The sequence below is a fragment of the Lepisosteus oculatus genome, unplaced genomic scaffold (assembly GCF_040954835.1).
Source record: "Lepisosteus oculatus isolate fLepOcu1 unplaced genomic scaffold, fLepOcu1.hap2 HAP2_SCAFFOLD_48, whole genome shotgun sequence".
Lineage (NCBI taxonomy): Eukaryota > Metazoa > Chordata > Actinopteri > Semionotiformes > Lepisosteidae > Lepisosteus > Lepisosteus oculatus.
Window position 1 is genome coordinate 60,591 of NW_027168020.1, and position 23,721 is coordinate 84,311.

General features: G+C 43.3%; 7 non-coding genes across 7 annotated transcripts; 4 read left to right on the plus strand and 3 right to left on the minus strand.

The window, feature by feature from the left end:
- Nucleotides 1-621: 621 nt before the first annotated feature.
- Nucleotides 622-694, plus strand: trnar-ccu (transfer RNA arginine (anticodon CCU)). The gene has a single exon. It is a non-coding gene; the product is annotated as a tRNA-Arg (tRNA).
- Nucleotides 695-11,093: 10,399 nt separating this feature from the next.
- Nucleotides 11,094-11,166, plus strand: trnar-ucu (transfer RNA arginine (anticodon UCU)). The gene has a single exon. It is a non-coding gene; the product is annotated as a tRNA-Arg (tRNA).
- Nucleotides 11,167-14,616: 3,450 nt separating this feature from the next.
- On the minus strand, nt 14,617-14,690 carry trnan-guu (transfer RNA asparagine (anticodon GUU)). The gene has a single exon. It is a non-coding gene; the product is annotated as a tRNA-Asn (tRNA).
- Nucleotides 14,691-17,369: 2,679 nt separating this feature from the next.
- Nucleotides 17,370-17,442, plus strand: trnar-ucg (transfer RNA arginine (anticodon UCG)). The gene has a single exon. It is a non-coding gene; the product is annotated as a tRNA-Arg (tRNA).
- A 1,558-nt stretch (nt 17,443-19,000) lies between these two features.
- On the minus strand, nt 19,001-19,082 carry trnas-uga (transfer RNA serine (anticodon UGA)). Its single transcript has one exon. It is a non-coding gene; the product is annotated as a tRNA-Ser (tRNA).
- Nucleotides 19,083-20,614: 1,532 nt separating this feature from the next.
- Nucleotides 20,615-20,688, minus strand: trnan-guu (transfer RNA asparagine (anticodon GUU)). Its single transcript has one exon. It is a non-coding gene; the product is annotated as a tRNA-Asn (tRNA).
- Nucleotides 20,689-21,871: 1,183 nt separating this feature from the next.
- On the plus strand, nt 21,872-21,944 carry trnar-ucg (transfer RNA arginine (anticodon UCG)). Its single transcript has one exon. It is a non-coding gene; the product is annotated as a tRNA-Arg (tRNA).
- Nucleotides 21,945-23,721: the final 1,777 nt, after the last annotated feature.

A 23,721-nucleotide genomic window follows, 5' to 3' on the forward strand; every position in this document is an offset into this window, starting at 1 on the left:
AGACAAATGGAGACTAACAGGTGATGTCCTAGGACATGACTACATTGTGACACTCGGTGGGGATGGTGACCATTGCTTGGAAAAGAGTGCGAGGCCCCTTTAGAAAAACATTTTGTTAACAGGCATTCTGCCTCAGCCTAAACACCTATAGCTTGCAAAGCGCATGCTATTAGACAGGCACCTCTGCAAGACCTTAAGAGTCTCTTAAACTAGTGATAGTAAGGTGTTCCCAATGGGCGATGTTTGGCTTTCAAATCATCTCTCTGTGGAAGCGCCGAGATGCAGCTGTTTAAGGCTTAGAAGCAGCTGACTGTTTCACTACCTAGCTGATTACTGTCAGTCAGGGAGCTCAGAGGTGAAAAGCCTGTCTGAGAGACAATTCGCCGTCGATCAGTTCAATATGTTCCGTACCAGCTCGGCGCACCTGAGATCATCTTGGTAGCCGTGTAGCTCAGATGAGTGAGAGCGTGTGTGTGTGTACCACCGTGATTGGATGCCGGTCCTTCTCAGGTCACAGTAAACCTTCTGCTGCCTAACTTTCCTAATTTTGGGGATCCCTTTGAAAAAGCAAAGGAAAAAAAAAACTGGCTCTTCATCAGCATGATCGACCCAACCCAGTGTGCCCCAGTGGCCTAATGGATAAGGCACTGGCCTCCTAAGCCAGGGATTGTGGGTTCGAGTCCCATCTGGGGTGCTACTGTCCCTTTTTGAGCGTACAAATGTCCTTTTGATTTGCAAAGCTGCAACCCCACCTTACTCAGTGAGCGTCTCTGCTTTTCTCTCACATACAGTTGGGAGATGTCTTGCACTGAACGGCCTGCTTCAGATCACGCCACAGCACTTCAATGGGATTGGGGTCAGGACTCTTACTCGGCCATCCCAAAATACGGAATTTCTATTGTTTCAGCCACTCTGTTGTTGATGTACTCCTTTGTTTTTGTCATGCTGCATGACCCAGCGTCTTTCGAGTTTTAGATCACAGGCAGACACCCTGACATTCTGCTGTAGAATTTCCTGATACATCTTGGAATTCATCGGTCCCTCGATGATTGCAAGCCGTACAGCCTCCGCTATGCTTCCCAGGTGGGATGAGGTTTTGGAGTTGGTATGCAGTGTTTTGTTATCTCCAAACATAACGTTGTGCACATTTACCAACATGTTCAACTTTTGTCACTGTCCACAGAACATTGTTCCAGGAGTTGCTGTGGAACATCCATGTGGTCTTTAGCAAACTTGAGAGGGGCAGTGGTGGTTTTTTTGGGGGGGAGAGCAGTGGTTTCCTCCATGGTGACCTCGCATGATCACCACTCCTGTTCAGATTTCTTCTTATGGTGGACTCATAAACACAGACGTAAGACAAAGTCAACCACCTGTTCGCTAGATCCCATCCCCACTCAGCTAGTCAAAGATTCCCTCGAAGGACTGGCAGGACCTATAATTAGTATGATGAATGCATCGCTTGCGTCAGGCGTTGTACCTGATCAATTTAAGGTAGCGGTTGTTAGACCGCTCTTAAGAAGTCAAATTTGGATCAACAAGTTCTTAACAACTACAGGCCTGTCTCAAAGGTCCCATTTCAATCTAAAAGTCTTGGGAGAATAGTTGTTGCCCAACGTCAATCATATCTGGATTCAAATAATATACTTGAGAAATTTTAGTCTGGTTTCTGAAACTGCATTAACAAGAGTCGTAAATGATATTCTCTTAGCTACTGATGCAGGGAATGCAACAGTGCTTGTGCTTTGCTTCTAGATCTTAGAGCTGCCTTTGACACGGTTGACCTCTCTGTTTTGTTACACAGGCTTGAGTTTGAGGTTGGCTTATCTGGAACCGTCCTTCAGTGGTTTACTTCACATTTTACTCATCGTTTTCATTATGTTCAAATATCTAATAATTGTACTGCTTCATCAATGTCACCAGTTCAATTTGGGGTACCAGAAGATCAGTGCTGGGACCAATATTGCTCTCTCTCTCTACATGCTGCTGCTAGGTAGGATAATATGAAAAAATAATATGAACTTTCATTCATATGCTGATGACACTCAAATAAACATTTTGTTTACACCAAACGACAACTCTTCTATTATCAGTTTAGTTAAATGCATTAAGGAAGGAAATACTTGGATGTGTGAAAACTTTTTGTTACTCAACTCTGAGAAAAATGAGGATCTGTTGATCGGAGGCAACAATACTGATAGGACTACTATAACTTCAGCACTTAACTCAGAGGATTTAAACATCTGCCTCAAAGAGACAGCACGTAACCTTGTTGTGAAAGGCGCTATATAGAAATACATTGATTTGAATTGAATTGACAATGTAAAATGTTGTGTGTGTTGTTTGTTAAACAAGACTGTCTTTATTTATCAAAAAATAAAAGGAATTTGCTAGGAATGCAAACGTTAGGTTGCGCTTCTTCATGCTGCATCGTCGGCATGAGTGGAGCTTTTTAAACGTCTGTACTTACTGTGCCCCATGAGAAATCGTTTGTCCCCATTCAAAAGAGATTGTGCGATGTCCTGCAGTGTTCGCAAAGCAAACCTTTGACAGTTTGAAAAGAGGAATTTATTCTGCTTCCTGTGCGTGCAGTAGTTACAAAGTTGAACGTCTTTACACGATCTGCTGCAGTTTTCAGTGGGTGGGCTTTGTCAAATGGCTTGGAAAAACGCACTGTGTTTCGGCTCGGGAAACATCATGAGCAGTGTCCTGCGTGTTTTCTGTGTATAGCTGTCTTTTAACGCATACAGAATTCATTCGAAATCATTGATTTCTCCAATTAACAAGGGTCCCTTTTTGAACCTGCCAGAAGCATTCTTTCAATGTAACAGATTTACTCCGGGGAAGGGCAGCATGACATTGAGAGTAGCTCAAGCTTTCGGCACCTTTATCTGACTGCATGTATGCAGACACTGCTCAGAATCCCCTGTAAGGTTCTCCTTCAATTCCGTTTTGCAGTGCTTTAGCTCTTTCAAAAGGCTTCGCTTTGCTAGTCACAATCCAAGGCTCATGACAGCATTTGAAAACATTCGCAACTGCGTTGGCCGGGAATCGAACCTGGGTTAACTGCTTTGAAGGCAGCTATGCGCAACACTGGCTCGCTCCAGAATAAATCTCACGTCGAGGGCATATTTTTTTCCATTTTACCGTGAGTCGGGCTCAGCTGCACAGAGGAGAGAGCAGAGCAATGAGGTCACGGGGACAGGGGAGTCACACGCTATCGGTTTGAATACGCGGAAGATCACCGAGGGATCCACAGTATATGGACCCTCCGTGCGCCATCAGTCCACACTCCGGACTCTGAATCCTGCCATCCGAGTTAAGATCTCGGCGAAACCTGAGGCGCAGTTCCTTCTTAAAACGTAATCTGGTGAGCATTTCTAGAATCGTACTTGTATAGATGCAGCCTTTAATGTGTTGCTAGGTTAAAATTGATGACTTCTTGTATTTCAGTAGGCAACTGCCCTCTTGATTTCGGATTTAATTTCTTTATTACAGGAGCGCTTTTATGAAGACAGAGTCATGTTCAGGTACTTTGCTTGATGGAGGAAGCTCATTTCAGACTCTGTGATCTGCTCACCTGGAAAGGTCTGCTATACTACTACAAGAGAGAAGTAGAGTCTGGAAGAAGGGACAATTTTATGATGCTTTGGAAGATAATGTTTTTTTTTCTTATACTGAAAATGAAAGGTAGTTGTTTCTATATGGACTCAGTCTTTGGAATTTGTATATATATATTTCAGTGATCCCTCAGCCATTCCTTCTGTATTGTAATTCAATTTCTCTTTTAAAATTCCTTCCCCACTTCTAGGACCTGCAGTTGCTGAACTCCACAATGGCTTCTATTGGAAAGTCTGTGACTGAGACCAAGTAAGTGTTCACTTTTTTATGAAACCATTATTTATTTAGGAGCAATGAGCAATTCTTATATAAATGCAATAAAATCATTATGCTCAAACTATGAGAGAGAAAATTAAGGATAATTTAAGAAATCAGTCTTAGCTTGTTTCTATACACAGATGGTATTATTTATTTTCAAAGGAAACCCGCGAGGATTCCCCTGGTGTGCAAGATGTGCCTGAATACTCTTGATCAGCTTCCTGCTCACTTGAAGAGGGCGTGTATGAAGCACGCCACGGCAGAAAAGATCAGGATGGCCTCTCAACAGGCGAGGGAGGACATGATGAATCACCTGAAGAACGGGGTCATCGTGGATTACCACAGAATAGAGATCATGTCTGGTGAGGCAAACAGGATAGTGGTTGTAAGACTGCTAGAGTCCTTGGGCCTTTTTGTACATGGGAAGCCTGAAGACACATTGGCAAGGTGAGATATTTTTAATCTGTAAGGCTTCTGTAGTTTCTTTTTGAAATCATTGTTACAACATATTATGTAAAAGCATGTTGAAAAGAATCTACCTGCATTCCAGCGGCCCTGAGCAAGAGGCCGCTGTCCAGGAGGAAGAGATGCCAGAGGCTGCTCTAGAAACTGAAACAGAAGCGGATAAGGAAGGGGAAGATGTGAGCTCTGAAGAACTCTATCAGCAGTAAGACTTTTTATTTTTCAGATGTATCAATTTTTTACTAAAATTCTAATTTGTCTTATAGGTATAAAATGTTTAAACCGGTGTTTTATATCCTTACAGGCCCTGAGTAGTTAAAAAGTATCAGCAGGCCGGAAGAGAGTGGCCCAAGCTGGACTCTATAGAAAGCACTCCCTGGATGCTCCTCTCCTGATTGGATTCAAACAGTACCTTACCAAGGATCTGGGAGTGGCAAATTATTCTCAGGAGGTATTTATTTTTTAAAGGCATTTAAAATTAAGCAATGGTATCTTCATTGTAAATGTTTTTATTTCTTAGCTTAAAATTCACCCATGTGAAATGATGTCAGCCATAAACATCATGACTCTATATTTCCTACCTGAATCTATTCTACTTAAATTATTACATTATACACAATTTGAGTTCATTTTAAAAAGTAAAAGGTAATGAAAGGAATGCATTTTCATAAGAAAGATAATACCGATATGCATGTGATAATCTTCCTTATATCATGTAGTGCATCATTTGGACACTTTGTGGGCTTCAAATACAAAGAAAATCATGTTCTATGGTACAAGATAAATACAAAACTTAAGCTTTTATTTTAATTAGATTTCTTTATAAAGCATAAGCAATCATTTATTACATCGCTTCTTGAATTAAATCTTTTGACAAGAGGTAAGACTTCTGTTACATTTAAACCCATGTTTAGCTGTGTTTTTTAGATTTAACTGAACCAATTTCTGTGTGTGATAATGTCCTTGAATTCTGACAACATCACACTAAATTACATGATATAAAACAGCTAATGTTTCTAGAGATAAAGTTTCTGAGATGCTTCTAATTACTTTTTATTACCAGGGACAGTTTAATTCACCTTGTACAGTACTGTAAGACCAAGATGCTTTTTTTAAAAGTTATTTAACATTTTATAGAACTTTGTCTACTATGGCAACATGATGTGCTTGGTGAAACTTGGAAAAATACTGCTTGGCCACTTATCTTAAGATAAAGATAGGATAAAGGTTTATCTTTTGCACCTACCTGACCCCCAGGGAAGGCCAATGCTTTCTAAGTTGATGGTTCCCTACAGTAGACTGTACTTTAATTTCAAAGGTAATGTATATTGACCCAAATCAGTTTTGGAATCCAATCTACTGACGAGATGGAGCACATCCTTTTTTCAGGATTTTAGCATCATACGTTTGGTATATTTAGTCCCTAATGCTGAAAGAAATGATCATAGAACATTTGGACACTTTGTGGGCTTGAAATACAAAGCAAATCATGTTCTATGGTACAAGATAAATACAAAACGTAAGCTTTTATTTTAATTAGATTTGTTTATAAAGCATAAGCAATCATTTATTACATTAATATATGTGAAAATAACATTTTAGCATCATACGTTTAGTATATTTAGTCCCTAATGCTGAAAGAAATGATCATAGAACATGACATCTAACCTTACCTGCGGTGTTTTTAATCCCTATTGCTCAATGCACGGTGAAAGCATTCCATACATGTGTCTGACAATGAGGAATGGGCCCCTGAGACAGTCATTTGCCTGTTTCACAAATGATCGTATTTTACTAGAGATTCTGTTTGGGATTCAGATGTGCATTCGGACAACAATCCCTTTCAAGAAATGATACGTTCTGGATGAGGTCAAAGGTGCTGGAACACTGTATCTAGGATGTGTTTGCAGAGACTGTGTGTCTCCTGCTTCAACGCAGTGATAAACAGATGTGCTCCTTTAATTTATTGGTACATGCCCAGGGCAGTAAGCAGTCTGAGGATTTATTTCCAGATGGCATAGAGCAGTGAAGCAGTGAAGTAGTGCAAAACACTGGATCATTATATTATTAGAATCTATTCTACTTAAATTATTACATTATACTCAATTTGAGTTCATTTTAAAAAGTAAAAGGTAATGAAAGGAATGCATTTTCATAAGAAAGATAATACCGATATGCATGTGATAATCTTCCTTATATCATGTAGTGCGTCATTTGGACACTTTGTGGGCTTGAAATACAAAGAAAATCTTGTTCTATGGTACAAGATAAATACAAAACTTAAGCTTTTATTTTAATTAGATTTGTTTATAAAGCATAAGCAATCATTTATTACATTAATATATGTGAAAATAACATTTTAGCATCATATGTTTAGTATATTTAGTCCCTAATGCCAAAAGAAATGATCATTTGTTTAACATGCACAGGTCTGTCTCAAAGGATGCAGTACTCCTGAAGGGTCTCAAACCCTACATTTTGGATGCCTAGCTGTATCCCTCACATGTGGCACCTCAGAATGACTTCTAACCTTACCTGTGGTGTATTCAGTCCCTATTGCTCAATGCACGGTGTACATACTGCATACATGTGTCTTGAGAATGAGGAATGGGCCCCTGAGACAGTCATTTGCCTGTTTCACAAACAGGGACCTGGACCTAGACCTGGCCCGTACGGGGCTCAAACCCGCGACCTTGGCGTTATTAGCACCATACTCTAACCAACTGAGCTAACCGGCCTCACGACAGTGCTCCTCTCTGTGTTGCAAAAAATCAAACTCAGGGAATTTTGTCCTCCTTTGAATAGAAAGCTGTGTAATTCAGTGTACGGGCTTTCTCGTGCAGTTTCATGGTTCTTGTAACCCAAATCCTACACTGGCCTGAAGTGCCCCCCCATTTCACAGCATTTTTCAGCTGATTTAAAATGTACCCAAAGGAGAAGCATTATTGAAGACGATCAATTACCAAGAGCTTTTGTCAAAGGTTTTGGTGGTCATTTTGAATGACCACAGAGCGCTGTGACCTCGGTTTTACATCTCATCCAAAAGACAGCGCCCTTTTACAACACAGCATCTCCGTCACTATATTGGGGCATTGGGACCCGCACAGACCTCAGGGTGAGCGCCCCCCCGCCGGCACCATTAACACCGCTTCCAGCTGGAAGCTTTGTTTTTCCCTGTAGCTCATCCTCATCCAGGTACTGACCTGGCTCACACCTGCTTAGCTTCAGTGGGTTTTCAGTTGCGAGTTGCAAGGGGATGCAAGTGATGGAGCCGCTCGCTGCAAAAGCCACTGCATTGGCCGGGAATCGAACCCGAGCCTCCCGCGTGGCAGGTGAGAATTCTACCACTGAACCACCAATGCTCAGTGCCTGAGCCTTCAAAAAAGACGCTTTTTTGGTGCTCTGTGCAAAACGCGTCAACATCTGCTTCCAGCTGCAAAATGCCATTTGCGGACGCTGAAGAACTTATTTCCAAGGCAGCGGGTACAAGCGATTGGGCGTTTTAAAACCACCAGGAACAGCAAAGAGGCGCGCTTCTTTGCTTGTGCCGAAACACACCGACTGAAGGCGGACAACGTAGTCGGCAGGATTGGAACCTGTGCGGGGAGACCCCAATGGATTTCTAGTCCATCGCCTTAACCACTCAGCCACGACTACAGCAAGCCCCACTGCCGCTGCTTTCTTGCTACAATCTTACCTGGATCGCGAGGCGCCGGCGGAAGGCAAAATACAAGCCTTGCAGACAGACACGCCTCAGAGGACTTAAGGGTGGCTTCATGTCGGAATGATAAAGTCTCCCCGTCCGGACATGAAAATGCCACTTTGTTACACACAAAAAAAGAATCAACAACAGAGAAATGCCCACAAGCATTTGAAAAGCCGCACCACGTCGCACTTGAAATAGCTCTTACATTAGTGGTAGACACAGGAATCGCCTTTTTATTTACGCTCTTACCAACGCGATGGAAAGCAAAACAAAGCAAAGCAGAGCAAAACAAAACGAACAAACGAAAACCCTCACGTCCTGCACTTGCATATAACCCCGTTACGTGCCCAAGCGGTATTGTACGTCATCCTAGCACTGCACCCCGGGTCGTACGGTATATGGGAACGAGCACACGCCACGAATCGTCTCGAATCACTCCCTACAGCTGTAAGGCGCCTTGAAGCGTGCACCCCCAACATTCTTCTTTGCGCATCTGTGAAAGGTAAACTCTTGAGCAAACTCTGAACCAGCTCTAAGGAAACTAATCCGATTAGACGTTACTTTGACTCATCTTCTTACGCTCAGTGCCGGATTGCTCAAACTCCAGCTAGGGTTAGGGTTAGCATTCCCACGCTACTTAGACACTTTGTTTACGCTCAGTGCTGGATTTTGGGAACTTCAGGACGAGTGGGAATTTTCTCCTATCTGTCCATTCTGTTTTGTTTTGGAGACTCTTGGCTGCCTATGTTGTTCAGTGCACCGTGAAGGAAACATTTTCCAAAACTGTGTCAGCTCAAAAGTTGTAAGAAAACCTCTCCAGGTGCTTTAACTCTCTTCATTTTTGTCATTTAATGTGACACTCGATGTATAACTGGAGCCTCACATATGCAAATGGTGAGGCTCCAGTTCGACACCCAGTTCCACACCACTTTACAGTATATGACAAAAGCATGGCAGACTGTGCCGGACCAGCTGGTAACTTCCGCTTATTTTGACCATATTAAACATTGGAAATCTTCCCACTTGCATTTGTGACACTTGATTTTGGCTCCACCTAAGACACTCTTAAATCTTCAAACACTTTTCTCTTCTCCCGCAACACACTTGTCTGTCGGCACTATGTGGCAGCGTTGCATGACAACCCATCTCACCACGGAAAGGAACCTAACAGCTTTGGTAAGAGAGTAGAATTACCTGAAGAACTGCTTTCCATGGAAGCAGGACCAAGCGATGTAGCATTTTTATAGTACCAGGAAAGGAGAAGCGGCACTTCGCCTTTGCCGCACAGGCACAAGGTGACGTGCGGCAGACGCCGTAGTCGGCAGGATTCGAACCTGAGCGGGGAGTCCCCAATGGATTTCAAATCCATCGCCTTAACTACTCGGCCACAACTACAGCGAGCTCGCCGCCGCCGCATTCCTCCTATAATCTAACACGGAGTGCGAGGTGGCTGCGGAAACCTTTTTAAAGTCGCTCTCTGTTAAAAAAAATACCTTTCACAAGATTTGTGCCGGCAGACAGACACGCCTCAGAGGGTTTAAGGCTGGCTTCACGTTCAAATGATAAAGTCCCCCAGTCCGGATGTCAAAATGCAACTTTGGCAGACAGAAAAAACATCAACAAACCAAAAATGTGGACAAGGATTTTACAAGCTGCACCACACTGCACTTTCAAAAGCATTTACATTCGTGTTAGACGCAGGAATTGCCTTTGATTTGCGCGCTTACGAACGCCATGGAAAACGAAACAAAACTAAAGCCCTCAGCTCCTGCACTTGATTATAATCCCGTTACGTGTCGAAGCAGGAATTTACGTCATCTTACCACTGCAACACGGGGAATAGAGATGTAACGCAACGGGGGCTCAGGTGGGCGCCCTTGCCGCATCTGGTCGGCCCCATCCCGACTGGAGGCTCAAACCCGGGACTTCCGCGTCTCTCTGCAGTGACCTAGCCCCGTGAGCTAAAGAGAGATCTCTCCACAGCCCAGTAGCTGTGGTCCTGCTATCACAGGGAAGGGCGGTGACGTCACCCGCTCTTGTACGCCGGCTCTTACACAGTGCCTGTCGGCCGTAAGCGTTACAGAGGGAAATGAGCACAAGCTACGAATTGTCTCTAATCAGTCCCTACAGTTGTAAGACGCCTGGAAGCGTGCACCCCCATCATTAATCTTTGCGCATCTGTGCAAGGTAAACTCTGGAGCAGTCTCTGAAACGGCTCAAAGGAAACACGTGATTGATTCCATGAGCATCTGGGGTTCATTTCTTATTTACATTTAATTCAAGGGAAAGGCTTGGGTCAGTTTCAGACGGCCTCCAACAGCGAGATTCAAGCGCCCCACCTTCAGCCCAATCTGCGCCGCCAGAACGCCAACGGCTCCTCTGGTCTTTGGGGTGCGGTTGTGACCCCTTAACCTAAAGTGTTGGTGGCAGACAAATGGAGACTAACAGGTGATGTCCTAGGACATGACTACATTGTGACACTCGGTGGGGATGGTGACCATTGCTTGGAAAAGAGTGCGAGGCCCCTTTAGAAAAACATTTTGTTAACAGGCATTCTGCCTCAGCCTAAACACCTATAGCTTGCAAAGCGCATGCTATTAGACAGGCACCTCTGCAAGACCTTAAGAGTCTCTTAAACTAGTGATAGTAAGGTGTTCCCAATGGGCGATGTTTGGCTTTCAAATCATCTCTCTGTGGAAGCGCCGAGATGCAGCTGTTTAAGGCTTAGAAGCAGCTGACTGTTTCACTACCTAGCTGATTACTGTCAGTCAGGGAGCTCAGAGGTGAAAAGCCTGTCTGAGAGACAATTCGCCGTCGATCAGTTCAATATGTTCCGTACCAGCTCGGCGCACCTGAGATCATCTTGGTAGCCGTGTAGCTCAGATGAGTGAGAGCGTGTGTGTGTGTACCACCGTGATTGGATGCCGGTCCTTCTCAGGTCACAGTAAACCTTCTGCTGCCTAACTTTCCTAATTTTGGGGATCCCTTTGAAAAAGCAAAGGAAAAAAAAAACTGGCTCTTCATCAGCGTGATCGACCCAACCCAGTGTGCCCCAGTGGCCTAATGGATAAGGCACTGGCCTTCTAAGCCAGGGATTGTGGGTTCGAGTCCCATCTGGGGTGCTACTGTCCCTTTTTGAGCGTACAAATGTCCTTTTGATTTGCAAAGCTGCAACCCCACCTTACTCAGTGAGCGTCTCTGCTTTTCTCTCACATACAGTTGGGAGATGTCTTGCACTGAACGGCCTGCTTCAGATCACGCCACAGCACTTCAATGGGATTGGGGTCAGGACTCTTACTCGGCCATCCCAAAATACGGAATTTCTATTGTTTCAGCCACTCTGTTGTTGATGTACTCCTTTGTTTTTGTCATGCTGCATGACCCAGCGTCTTTCGAGTTTTAGATCACAGGCAGACACCCTGACATTCTGCTGTAGAATTTCCTGATACATCTTGGAATTCATCGGTCCCTCGATGATTGCAAGCCGTACAGCCTCCGCTATGCTTCCCAGGTGGGATGAGGTTTTGGAGTTGGTATGCAGTGTTTTGTTATCTCCAAACATAACGTTGTGCACATTTACCAACATGTTCAACTTTTGTCACTGTCCACAGAACATTGTTCCAGGAGTTGCTGTGGAACATCCATGTGGTCTTTAGCAAACTTGAGAGGGGCAGTGGTGTTTTTTTTGGGGGGGAGAGCAGTGGTTTCCTCCATGGTGACCTCGCATGATCACCACTCCTGTTCAGATTTCTTCTTATGGTGGACTCATAAACACAGACGTAAGACAAAGTCAACCACCTGTTCGCTAGATCCCATCCCCACTCAGCTAGTCAAAGATTCCCTCGAAGGACTGGCAGGACCTATAATTAGTATGATGAATGCATCGCTTGCGTCAGGCGTTGTACCTGATCAATTTAAGGTAGCGGTTGTTAGACCGCTCTTAAGAAGTCAAATTTGGATCAACACGTTCTTAACAACTACAGGCCTGTCTCAAAGGTCCCATTTCAATCTAAAAGTCTTGGGAGAATAGTTGTTGCCCAACGTCAATCATATCTGGATTCAAATAATATACTTGAGAAATTTTAGTCTGGTTTCTGAAACTGCATTAACAAGAGTCGTAAATGATATTCTCTTAGCTACTGATGCAGGGAATGCAACAGTGCTTGTGCTTTGCTTCTAGATCTTAGAGCTGCCTTTGACACGGTTGACCTCTCTGTTTTGTTACACAGGCTTGAGTTTGAGGTTGGCTTATCTGGAACCGTCCTTCAGTGGTTTACTTCACATTTTACTCATCGTTTTCATTATGTTCAAATATCTAATAATTGTACTGCTTCATCAATGTCACCAGTTCAATTTGGGGTACCAGAAGATCAGTGCTGGGACCAATATTGCTCTCTCTCTCTACATGCTGCTGCTAGGTAGGATAATATGAAAAAATAATATGAACTTTCATTCATATGCTGATGACACTCAAATAAACATTTTGTTTACACCAAACGACAACTCTTCTATTATCAGTTTAGTTAAATGCATTAAGGAAGGAAATACTTGGATGTGTGAAAACTTTTTGTTACTCAACTCTGAGAAAAATGAGGATCTGTTGATCGGAGGCAACAATACTGATAGGACTACTATAACTTCAGCACTTAACTCAGAGGATTTAAACATCTGCCTCAAAGAGACAGCACGTAACCTTGTTGTGAAAGGCGCTATATAGAAATACATTGATTTGAATTGAATTGACAATGTAAAATGTTGTGTGTGTTGTTTGTTAAACAAGACTGTCTTTATTTATCAAAAAATAAAAGGAATTTGCTAGGAATGCAAACGTTAGGTTGCGCTTCTTCATGCTGCATCGTCGGCATGAGTGGAGCTTTTTAAACGTCTGTACTTACTGTGCCCCATAAGAAATCGTTTGTCCCCATTCAAAAGAGATTGTGCGATGTCCTGCAGTGTTCGCAAAGCAAACCTTTGACAGTTTGAAAAGAGGAATTTATTCTGCTTCCTGTGCGTGCAGTAGTTACAAAGTTGAACGTCTTTACACGATCTGCTGCAGTTTTCAGTGGGCGGGCTTTGTCAGAGGGCTTGGAAAAACGCACTGTGTTTCGGCTCGGGAAACATCATGAGAAGTGTCCTGCATGTTTTCTGTGTATAGCTGTCTTTTAACGCATACAGAATTCATTCGAAATCATTGATTTCTCCAATTAACAAGGTTTCCTTAAAGGATGAGTCAAAGTAACGTCTAATCGGATTAGTTTCCTTAGAGCTGGTTCAGAGTTTGCTCAAGAGTTTACCTTTCACAGATGCGCAAAGAAAAATGTTGGGGGTGCACGCTTCAAGGTGCCTTACAGCTGTAGGGAGTGATTCGAGACGATTTGTGGCGTGTGCTCGTTCCCATATACCGTACGCCCCGGGGTGCAGTGCTAAGATGAAGTACAATACCGCTTGGGCACGTAACGGCGTTACACGCAAGTGCGGGACGTGAGGCTTTTCGTTTGTTCATTTTGTTTTGCTCTGCTTTGCTTTGTTTCGTGGTCAAGAGGCGTAAGGTAAGTCGTAATCCAGGGAGAACACTGGTGGCAAACAGTCCGAGGTGAGAGGCGAGGTCCAAAGTCGAAAAGGCAGAAGGGGAGTCCAATATCCAGAATAAACGAGGTAATGGAAAAAACGCCAGGTAGAGCTCTCAAGGAGTAGACTCAATACCAGCGGGAAGCAAGTAAAGATGGTAAAAATAGCACTGCGTACCCCACGGTGGAGTGTGTGCAGGTGGGTTAACTCGTGCGGCGGCGTTTGTTAATAATCACCCTCTGCTGGTGCTGTTTAGATTGCTTAAGAGTTGGTCTTAACTGCCTGGCGGTCATGACAAGCTCCTCTTTAAGCTGTGGTTTAGTTTTGCATTCATGTGTTTCTAGAGCAGTTATTTATGGGGGTGGGTGGGTCCTTCACAGAGGCTCAGGACAAATCCCCTGCATGAAAGTCTAATGTGTGCGTTCAGACAGTCACAGGTCAAGAGCCAGGCAGGAGGACAATGGACAGATGAGCCAACGAACTAAAAATAAAAGAACAGATATGAAAAAGCCACCATTTTATTCTTTTTGACATTTTCCGACTTTCATGCAAGCCAGGACAAAGTTGCTCGTAGCTACTTGTGGATTCAAATACTCTATCGAGTGCTTTGATGAGTTTTTGCAATTTGATTGTCGTCCTGTCAGCCTGTTTCTGTTTTTTTTTTTTCAATCTAGGGATGGAAAGTATGAGGGAAATGATGGAGCAATCAATAACCGCTCCGGAAAAATGGCAGAAAGAAATGGTCCGTCACTAAGGACATTTGTGAAGCAGAGGAGTGACATCACCACAAAGGCGACACATTCTGCTGATGGTTTTGGTGAATAATGATTGAGGCGCGTTAAGAGAAAGGTAGCTGTGTCAGCATGCGTAGGCTGCAAAGGATCAAGCAAAGGTTTACTCCATGCTGAAAAGAGAAGAAAAGAAGCACAACGTTTCGACTGTGGAGCCTTCTGCGCCATCTTCTTTAGCGGTGATGATGTTTACATTGGAAAAACAGAGACATACGTCCCTGGGTGGGCTTGAACCACCAACCTTTCGGTTAACAGCCAAACGCGCTAACCGATTGTGCCACAGAGACTGACGGCCGCTTGTACTCCCTACATTTGCAGGTTTATGGTCAAAGAAAACAATCACTTGCGCTTCTTGCAGCCGGCAATCTTTTTCCACTGACAACCAAGAAATGGATTTCATCTTTCACAAGCTGTATGGATTTCTTCAAAAACAAGTTATTCCAGAAAGGAAATGAATTCTTGCATTAAACTGAACCAAGCTGTACGTTTGTCTGAAATGAGACATTCGGCACAACAAGACACGGAGAGAGGCACCGCTGGTATTCAGACCCAGGATCGCCTGCTTACTAGGCAGGCACTTTAAGCCACTAGGGAACAGCGCCAGCGGAGCACCGCACTTTTACAGACACTTGGACACATCTGCGTTCGGTGTGCACTTAACCTGCTCTCTGAGCCCGTTGCCTCCGTCCCATTTAATAGCAGAACTGACGCCAAGAGAAATGATGAGAAATGGCATTTATCGGGCACTTTTCATGTCCAAGGAGCTCAATGCCCTTGACACCTCCCCAAGGCGACAGAGCTGTGCATTCTTTGGCGACACCATTTTTTCTTTTGTTTAATTTCTATACTTATTGATAGAATAAAAACGATATGTCATGTACTGTAAGGGAAATGTCTCTTTTCATGGGGAAAGCTAGCACCAGCAAATGTTGTGTTTAGAAGAAGTGATTTAACATGACACGTGACCTAATTTACCGGAGCAAAAGCTCACCCAGCAAGCCCTGCTTTACTTCTACAGGAGAGAAGTACTGTAGAGTCTGCAAGATGTTCAGCTGGGTAGCTACGTCAGCATGCCTCGGCTGCAAAGGAACAAGTAATAGGTTTATTGCATGCTGATGTAGCGGCGAGGCTTATTAATAAGGCAGAATTAAGTGTTTCCGAGCTTCCCAAATGAGGCCCCATTTCTCTGTTCATCTCTGTGGTGCAGCCACAGAGAGACTATTCCCAGGGTGATTTAAGGTCCTAGGACAGCTCCCAAAGGGGGATGCACTTAGCTAAGCCTGGCTATCATGATCAATGGTCATCCATTGGCGCCTATCTGTCTAGGGAGTGCCAGTTGGACATCTGGACTGCATTACTAAGTGTCAGGAGTAAGTGACTCATATCTCACCTTGATCAACCAATCAGGGACTGGTAGGGCCGAGTAACCCACGTGGGACTCTGATGCCCATGGAACTTTCAGCCAATCAATGAGCTGAAGTTCCTCCAGGTAAAAACAGGCAACACAGAGAGCCTGAGAGATTCAGTGAGATTCAACAAGATTCAGAAGGGATTCTGGAGAGGATTCTGTGGACTGTTCTAAAGGGAATTCAAAGGAGAATTCCAGGGCAGGACGGCCCAGGAGCAGAAGGCTCCCAAGGGCAGGACATCCTCGCAGCGCGCCTCCTGACCATCCTGAGACTCAGCCCGGACAACCACGGAACGGCCAGTGTGTCTGAGTGCCAGAACTTTCCTTTGTTCTAAGAGTCTAGAGTGGAGGTTGCCAGAGAGTAACCAGCAGCAGGCCTCGTGAACAGGTCGGAACTGTGGACAGCTGAATCACTATTCAGAACTAGCTCTTCATTAGGAACGAACCGGTCCTCTTCCTGACTTGCTGGGACCCACAGTCATCTTTTCTCCTGTGCACAAACTTTGCTAGTTAAAGCCAACACTAACTAGCCGGTCAGTGAGCATCAGCAGCGCACCGTCGCAAGCCGCACAGCACAGCCTGGCACTGAGCCAGAGAGCGCGGATTGGACAGCAACAGCCTGCAACTGTTTCTTTGTGCCCGCAGGAGATCTGAATCCCCAAAGATTGGATGAGTATTTAACTTCAATGCATTACAGCTCGAGAATTCAATTGTTATCCCAACCAGTTGATATCAATTTAATTCCTAAGAGTTATGTACTTGTTTGAGTATCTAATGTAGAAGTTATAACTAAGTTCATTTACGAAACGGTCTTAATGAATGATATACTGAACGTATGTCCTCTTGATATGTGTAACACTTCGTAACTGACTGAATATATACCTTTTGTATTCTGATAACCCTCTCGATAAGATCTGTTAGTTTTATATGCATATTCTATGTATTAATAAATGTATCCTCGTGTATTAGTACCTGTGTGTGTGCGTTGTTTGAGTTATGTCGCATGGTTGGACTCTAAAGCCATCAAAAGAATCAACTTTGTGATTTACTGCTACAATTAATAATTGTCTCAGTAAATGCCCAAACCCTACAGAACTGGTGCCTTCAGAGAGCCACTATGATTACATATTTGGCGTCCCTGAACCGGTTTTCTTACATATTTGGGGTCCCTGAACGGCTATGAATCACTACACTGAAAAGAGAAGAACGGAACCACAGCGTTTCGACTGTGAGGTCTTCTCACACCTGAAGAAGCCTCACACCTGTTAAAGGCTCCATGGTTTTCTTTCTTCTCTTTTCAACATGGAATACACCTATTGTCTGCAAGATGTGACAATTTCATGGTGTTTTGGAAGAAAACCTTTTTTCTTTGAATTCAAAATCAATCGGAATTTCAGCACGACACATCAACACTTTTTCTGTTTTAAGGAGATGATATTTTAAACCTGATAAAAATAGTAGGAAACACAAGTTTCTTGCTGTGAAAATTTAGATGGGGAAGTGTACTACTAGTAGCAGTGTAGAGCTCTCTGTGGTGGAGTGCAAGCGCATGTTCTATGGGCCAGTGGCGTAATGGATAACGCGTCTGACTTCGGATCAGAAGATTGTAGGTTCGAGTCCTGCCTGGCTCATGAGGCTTTTAAACCTCTCAGGTTCCTCGGTAACAGGTTGCCGTCATGTATATGAACTATAGAAAAGCATTTGCCACAACCCGTAAATTAGCACGCAAGTGCGGGCTAGTGAACACAGAACTGTATGGAGATCATCTCCAGCTCCGAGCTCAATTGCAATGAAAAAACATGCAGAACAGAACTGGAGAGCAGCTGAATTTGTGCTCGGTAGGGTGGGGAGGACTCAGCATTGCTATTGTTCTAATTGGCATGAACTGCAGGGGATCTGAATCAGAACATGTCAGTTAGTTCGATCATTGCGTCAATATGTAGGCCACGTTAATACAGAATTATTACTTTGTCTGTCTCGTCTTTGTATATAGCTGAATGTCCCTGACAATTTCATGTTAGTTTTTAAGAACGACATTGGTGCTAATAGATACACGTATAGCATATAAGGAACACGTAAAAGTTTAGTCCATGCTGAAAAGATAAGAAAACCGCCACAACGTTTCATCTTGGAATAAATCTTTACTTGTTGTTTTGCAGCCTACCCATTCTGACCTAACTCCTCCCTTGAAATTCCCTAACAGATAAGGGTACGTAACGGCTCATGCGATGCTCAGTTGCAATTTGTCCCAAAACAAACAAGAACAGCAGCTGAGGGTTTGAGTTTGAACATGCACTGTATTAAAGCAGCTTTTATTTCCATTGATAAATGCTAGATATTCCTACAGAGATTCTCCAGGTGAGTAAGCGATTCCTGTTTCTGTTTCTATTTCTGTTTCATATATATATATACAGTATATATATATGTTACATGTGTCTCTGCAATAGTACAAATGTGTTATACACTATCAGGGGCTGCTTTTTTGTGCACCTCATCTACAACAAGGGTTTTTTTTTCATTTATGTTTGTGGACCTTCACCATTTGAGGAAGTGAGTTAGATAAGAAAGTTACAGGTATGGTGAGCAATGACTGACAAAGGCACGTACTGCGTATTCCTTACAGAAGTGTAAGCAATTTGTTCTAAAAAACACCGGCTAAAGTCCAACATCGTTAGCAATCTTATTACTTAAACAGAATTAACATCAATAAACTGTAAGGTGCTGGTACATGCGAGTAGATTTGATCTTCTATTAAACAAAAATGCAATTACAGCTCTAAAAAGGTCAACCTAGACTTCTGGAACAGATCTGTTCAGGTCATCGCTGTTCCTCTGACCTTGTGAGTCTTTGGAATTTTAAAAGTGTATTTTGCTTGCCTTTCATGTGGTCTGTGTACAAGTCACTGTGGCGTATGCGGTCCTACACAGCCTTGCTATAGACGTGACGAGCCTCCGCTATGTTGCAATGGAGAACAGGTTCAGTACGGAGCTGCCGAGAAAATTCAGCTGGAAAGCTCGTTGCAGAAAAGCATCGGTATCTGTGTCCAGCGGCAAAGCGTCCTTCGTGGGTGCTGAAGAATCGATTTCACAGGCTGCGGGTCCAGGCGATTTAGAGTGTTAAAGGTCCCAGCGAAAACGAAACAGCGCTGGTCCTTTTACACGCACGCACGCAACCAAATGCAAAGGACGCCGTAGTTGGCAGGATTTGAACCTGCGCAGGGAGACCCCAACGGATTTCAAGTCCGTCACCTTAACCACTCGGCCACGACTACAGCGAGCGCCGCGGCCGCTGCCTTCTTGCTACAATCGAACAGGGAGTGCGAGGCGGCGGCGGCAGCGGAGGCAACTTTTTTCAAGTTCGCTCTCCGTTTAAGAAACCTTTTACGCCATACGTGTAAGCAGACACACACCTCAGAGTACTTAAGGGTGGCTTCAAGTTGGAATGATAAAGTCTCCCCGTTCGGACATGAAAACAGAACGTTCTTAGACAGAAAGCAATCAACAACGGAGACATGTGGACGACGATTTTAGTCACTGCACTTTGAATAGCATTTTTGCTCCAGTTACAGGAGATGCACCAATGGCCCTTGACCTACGCTCTTACCAATGCCTTGAACATTCAAACAAAACAGCCCTCAAGTCCTGCGGTTTAATATAACGCTGTTACGTGTCGAGGCAGTATTTGACTCTGTCCTACCGTTGAGACACGGGGCGTATATGGAAACGAACACATGCTACGGATCGTCTCTAATCGGTCCCTACAGTTGGAAGGCTCCTTGAAGAGTGCACCCCCATCATTCATCTTTGCGCATCTGTGAAAGGTAGACTCTTGAGCAATGTTTGAGCCAGCTCTAAGGCAACTAGTGCTATTGGACAGAGACCTCTGGAAGATCCTAAGAGTCTCTTAACACCACTTCCAGCAGTAAGCTTAATTGTTCGCTGGAGGTCTCCCACCCAGGTACTGACCAGGCAAAGAATCACCACTACATTGAATGAGGAAGTTAATCCTGAAATCCAATTACATATCTCAAGGTAAGACAAATCCATAAGAACATGTCTTAGTATTACTTTGTTTACATTAGTATGGCACTGAGTTGGAGCTCCTCTTTAAGCTGTGGTTTAGTTTTGCATTCATGTGTTTCTAGAGCAGTTATTTATGGGGGTGGGTGGGTCTTTCACAGAGGCTCAGGACAAATCCCCCGCCTGAAAGTCTAATGTGTGCGTTCAGACAGTCACAGGTCAAGAGCCAGGCAGGAGGACAATGGACAGAAGAGCCAACGAACTAAAAATGAAAGAACAAATATGAAAAAGCCACCATCTTTTTCTTTTTGACATTTTCCGACTTTCATGCAAGCCAGGACAAAGTTGCTCGTAGCTACTTGTGGATTCAAATACTCTATCGAGTGCTTTGATGAGTTTTTGCAATTTGATTGTTGTCCTGTCAGCCTGTTTCTGTTTTTTTTTTTCAATCTAGGGATGGAAAGTATGAGGGAAATGATGGAGCAATCAATAACCGCTCCGGAAAAATGGCAGAAAAAAATGGTCCGTCACTAAGGACATTTGTGAAGCAGAGGAGTGACATCACCACAAAGGCGACACATTCTGCTGATGGTTTTGGTGAATAATGATTGAGGCGCGTTAAGAGAAAGGTAGCTGTGTCAGCATGCGTAGGCTGCAAAGGATCAAGCAAAGGTTTACTCCATGCTGAAAAGAGAAGAAAAGAAGCACAACGTTTCGACTGTGGAGCCTTCTGCGCCATCATCTTTAGCGGTGATGATGTTTACATTGGAAAAACTGAGACACGCGTCCCTGGGTGGGCTTGAACCACCAACCTTTCGGTTAACAGCCGAATGCGCTAACCAATTGCGCCACAGAGACTGACGGCTGCTTGTGCACCCTACATTTGCAGGTTTATGGTCAAAGAAAACAATCACTTGCGCTTCTTGCAGCCAGCAATCTTTTTCCACTGACAACCAAGAAATGGATTTCATCTTTCACAAGCTGTATGGATTTCTTCAAAAACAAGTTATTCCAGAAAGGAAATGAATTCTTGCATTAAACTGAACCAAGCTGTACATGTTTGTCTGAAATGAGACATTCGGCACAACAAGACACGGAGAGAGGCACCGCTGGTATTCAGACCCAGGATCGCCTGCTTACTAGGCGGGCACTTTAAGCCACTAGGGAACAGCGCCAGCAGAGCACCGCGCTTTTACAGACACTTGGACACATCTGCGTTCGGTGTGCACTTAACCTGCTCTCTGAGCCCGTTGCCTCCGTCCCATTTAATAGCAGAACTGACGCCAAGAGAAATGATGAGAAATGGCATTTATCGGGCACTTTTCATGTCCAAGGAGCTCAATGCCCTTGACACCTCCCCAAGGCGACAGAGCATTCTTTGGCGACAACATTTTTTCTTTTGTTTTATTTCTATACTTATTGATAGAAAAAAAACGATATGTCATGTACTGTAAGGGAAATGTCTCTTTTCATGGGGAAAGCTAGCACCAGCAAATGTTGTGTTTAGAAGAATTGATTTAACATGACACGTGACCTAACATACCGGAGCAAAAGCTCACCCAGCAAGCCCTGCTTTACTTCTACAGGAGAGAAGTAGAGTCTGCAAGATGTTCAGCTGGGTAGCTATGTCAGCATTCCTCAGCTGCAAAGGAACAAGTAATAGGTTTATTGCATGCTGAAAAGAGAAGAAAGGAAACACAACGTTTCGGCCGTGAGGTCTTCTCACACCTGAAGAAGCCTCACACCTGTAAAAGGCTCCATTGTTTTCTTTTTTCTCTTTTCAACATGGAATACACCTATTGTCTGCAAGATGTGACAATTTCACGGTGTTTTGGAAGAAAACGTTTTTTCTTTGAATTCAAAATCAATCGGAATTTCAGCACGACACATCAACACTTTTTCTGTTTTAAGGAGATGATATTTTAAACCTGATAAAAATAGTAGGAAACACAAGTTTCTTGCTGTGAAAATTTAGATGGGGAGGTGTACTACTAGTAGCAGTGTAGAGCTCTCTGTGGTGGAGTGCAAGCGCATGTTCTATGGGCCAGTGGTGTAATGGATAACGCGTCTGACTTCGGATCAGAAGATTGTAGGTTCGAGTCCTGCCTGGCTCGTGAGGCTTTTAAACCTCTCAGGTTCCTCGGTAACAGGTTGCCGTCATGTAAATGAACTATAGAAAAGCATCTGCCACAACCCGTAAATTAGCACGCAAGTGCGGGCTAGTTAACACAGAACTGTATGGAGATCATCTCCAGCTCCGAGCTCAATTGCAATGAAAAAACATGCAGAACAGAACTGGAGAGCAGCTGAATTTGTGCTCAGTAGGGTGGGGAGGACTCAGCATTGCTATTGTTCTAATTGGCATGAACTGCAGGGGATCTGAATCAGAACATGTCAGTTAGTTCGATCATTGCGTCAATATGTAGGCCACGTTAATACAGAATTATTACTTTGTCTGTCTCGTCTTTGTATATAGCTGAATGTCCCTGACAATTTCATGTTAGTTTTTAAGAACGACATTGGTGCTAATATATACATATATAGCATATAAGGAACACGTAAAAGTTTAGTCCATGCTGAAAAGATAAGAAAACCGCCACAACGTTTCATCTTGGAATAAATCTTTACTTGTTGTTTTGCAGCCTACCCATTCTGACCTAACTCCTCCCTTGAAATTGCCAAACAGATAAGGGTACGTAACGGCTCATGCGATGCTCAGTTGCAATTTGTCCCAAAACAAACAAGAACAGCAGCTGAGGGTTTGAGTTTGAACATGCACTGTATTAAAGCAGCTTTTATTTCCATTGATAAATGCTATATATTCCTACAGAGATTCTCCAGGTGAGTAAGCGATTCCTGTTTCTGTTTCTATTTCTGTTTCATATATATATATACAGTATATATACAGTATTGTACTATTATTATATAATTCGTTACACTGTGGCTGTGTTGTGTGTGTTAAGCTGCTGTTGCACTGCAATTTCCCTCACGGGATCAATAAAGTATCTATCTATAAGAAGACATTACCAACAACGACCACAAGATGGAGATATTGTCTAGACATTACCAACAACGACCACAAGATGGAGATATTGTCCAAAGAGGCAAGAAGGGCAAAGCCGCGATAAGGTAAAATCATTTTTTGTAAGAGATTGGTGTCAGAATGCACATCCGTATCCCAAACAGAATCTCTAGTAAAATATGATCATTTGTGAAACAGGCAAATGAGTGTCTGCTACAATATGATTGCTACAGATGCAGCCATTCAAAATGTGCGGGCGATACTGCATTATTTTCCGGTACGCTGTACGCAGTCTACCGCGAGTTACCGGTAAATACCGCGAGTTACCGGTAAATACCGCTAGCAAAATAATAGTATCCGGAATTTCCGCAAGGTGGAGCTAATAAAGCTCAACTTCTCATGTTTGAGCTGTAGCCATCAAAGTCTTTAATGAAGATATTACTAATAGTATTAATAATAAATGACCTTGGACAAGCTGTAAACTCAAAGTATTGCCCTGGTCCACATTATTTTTTTCACTGACCTTCTTTGTAAAAGTAACACCACAGCATTTCGCAATCACGCATTTTTTTCCAATCATGCAAAGTACAGTAATTTTTGAGAATCGATTCACCATTCCTTTCACATGCTCATAAAAGAGATTGATTTAGGAACATAAACATATTACCGTATGCAAACTGTACTGTATACAGTTTGTATATGTATATGTATATGTATATGTATATTTAATGTCTTAACTGTGCCCGTTTAAGTATTGAATATTTATATGGAATTTTACCACTGAAGGGAAATCTTAGTGCCTGAGCATAAAAAGAATAGGAGCGTAATGCAACGCGTGTGAAGGCCATAAACGATATTAATTTTGGAAC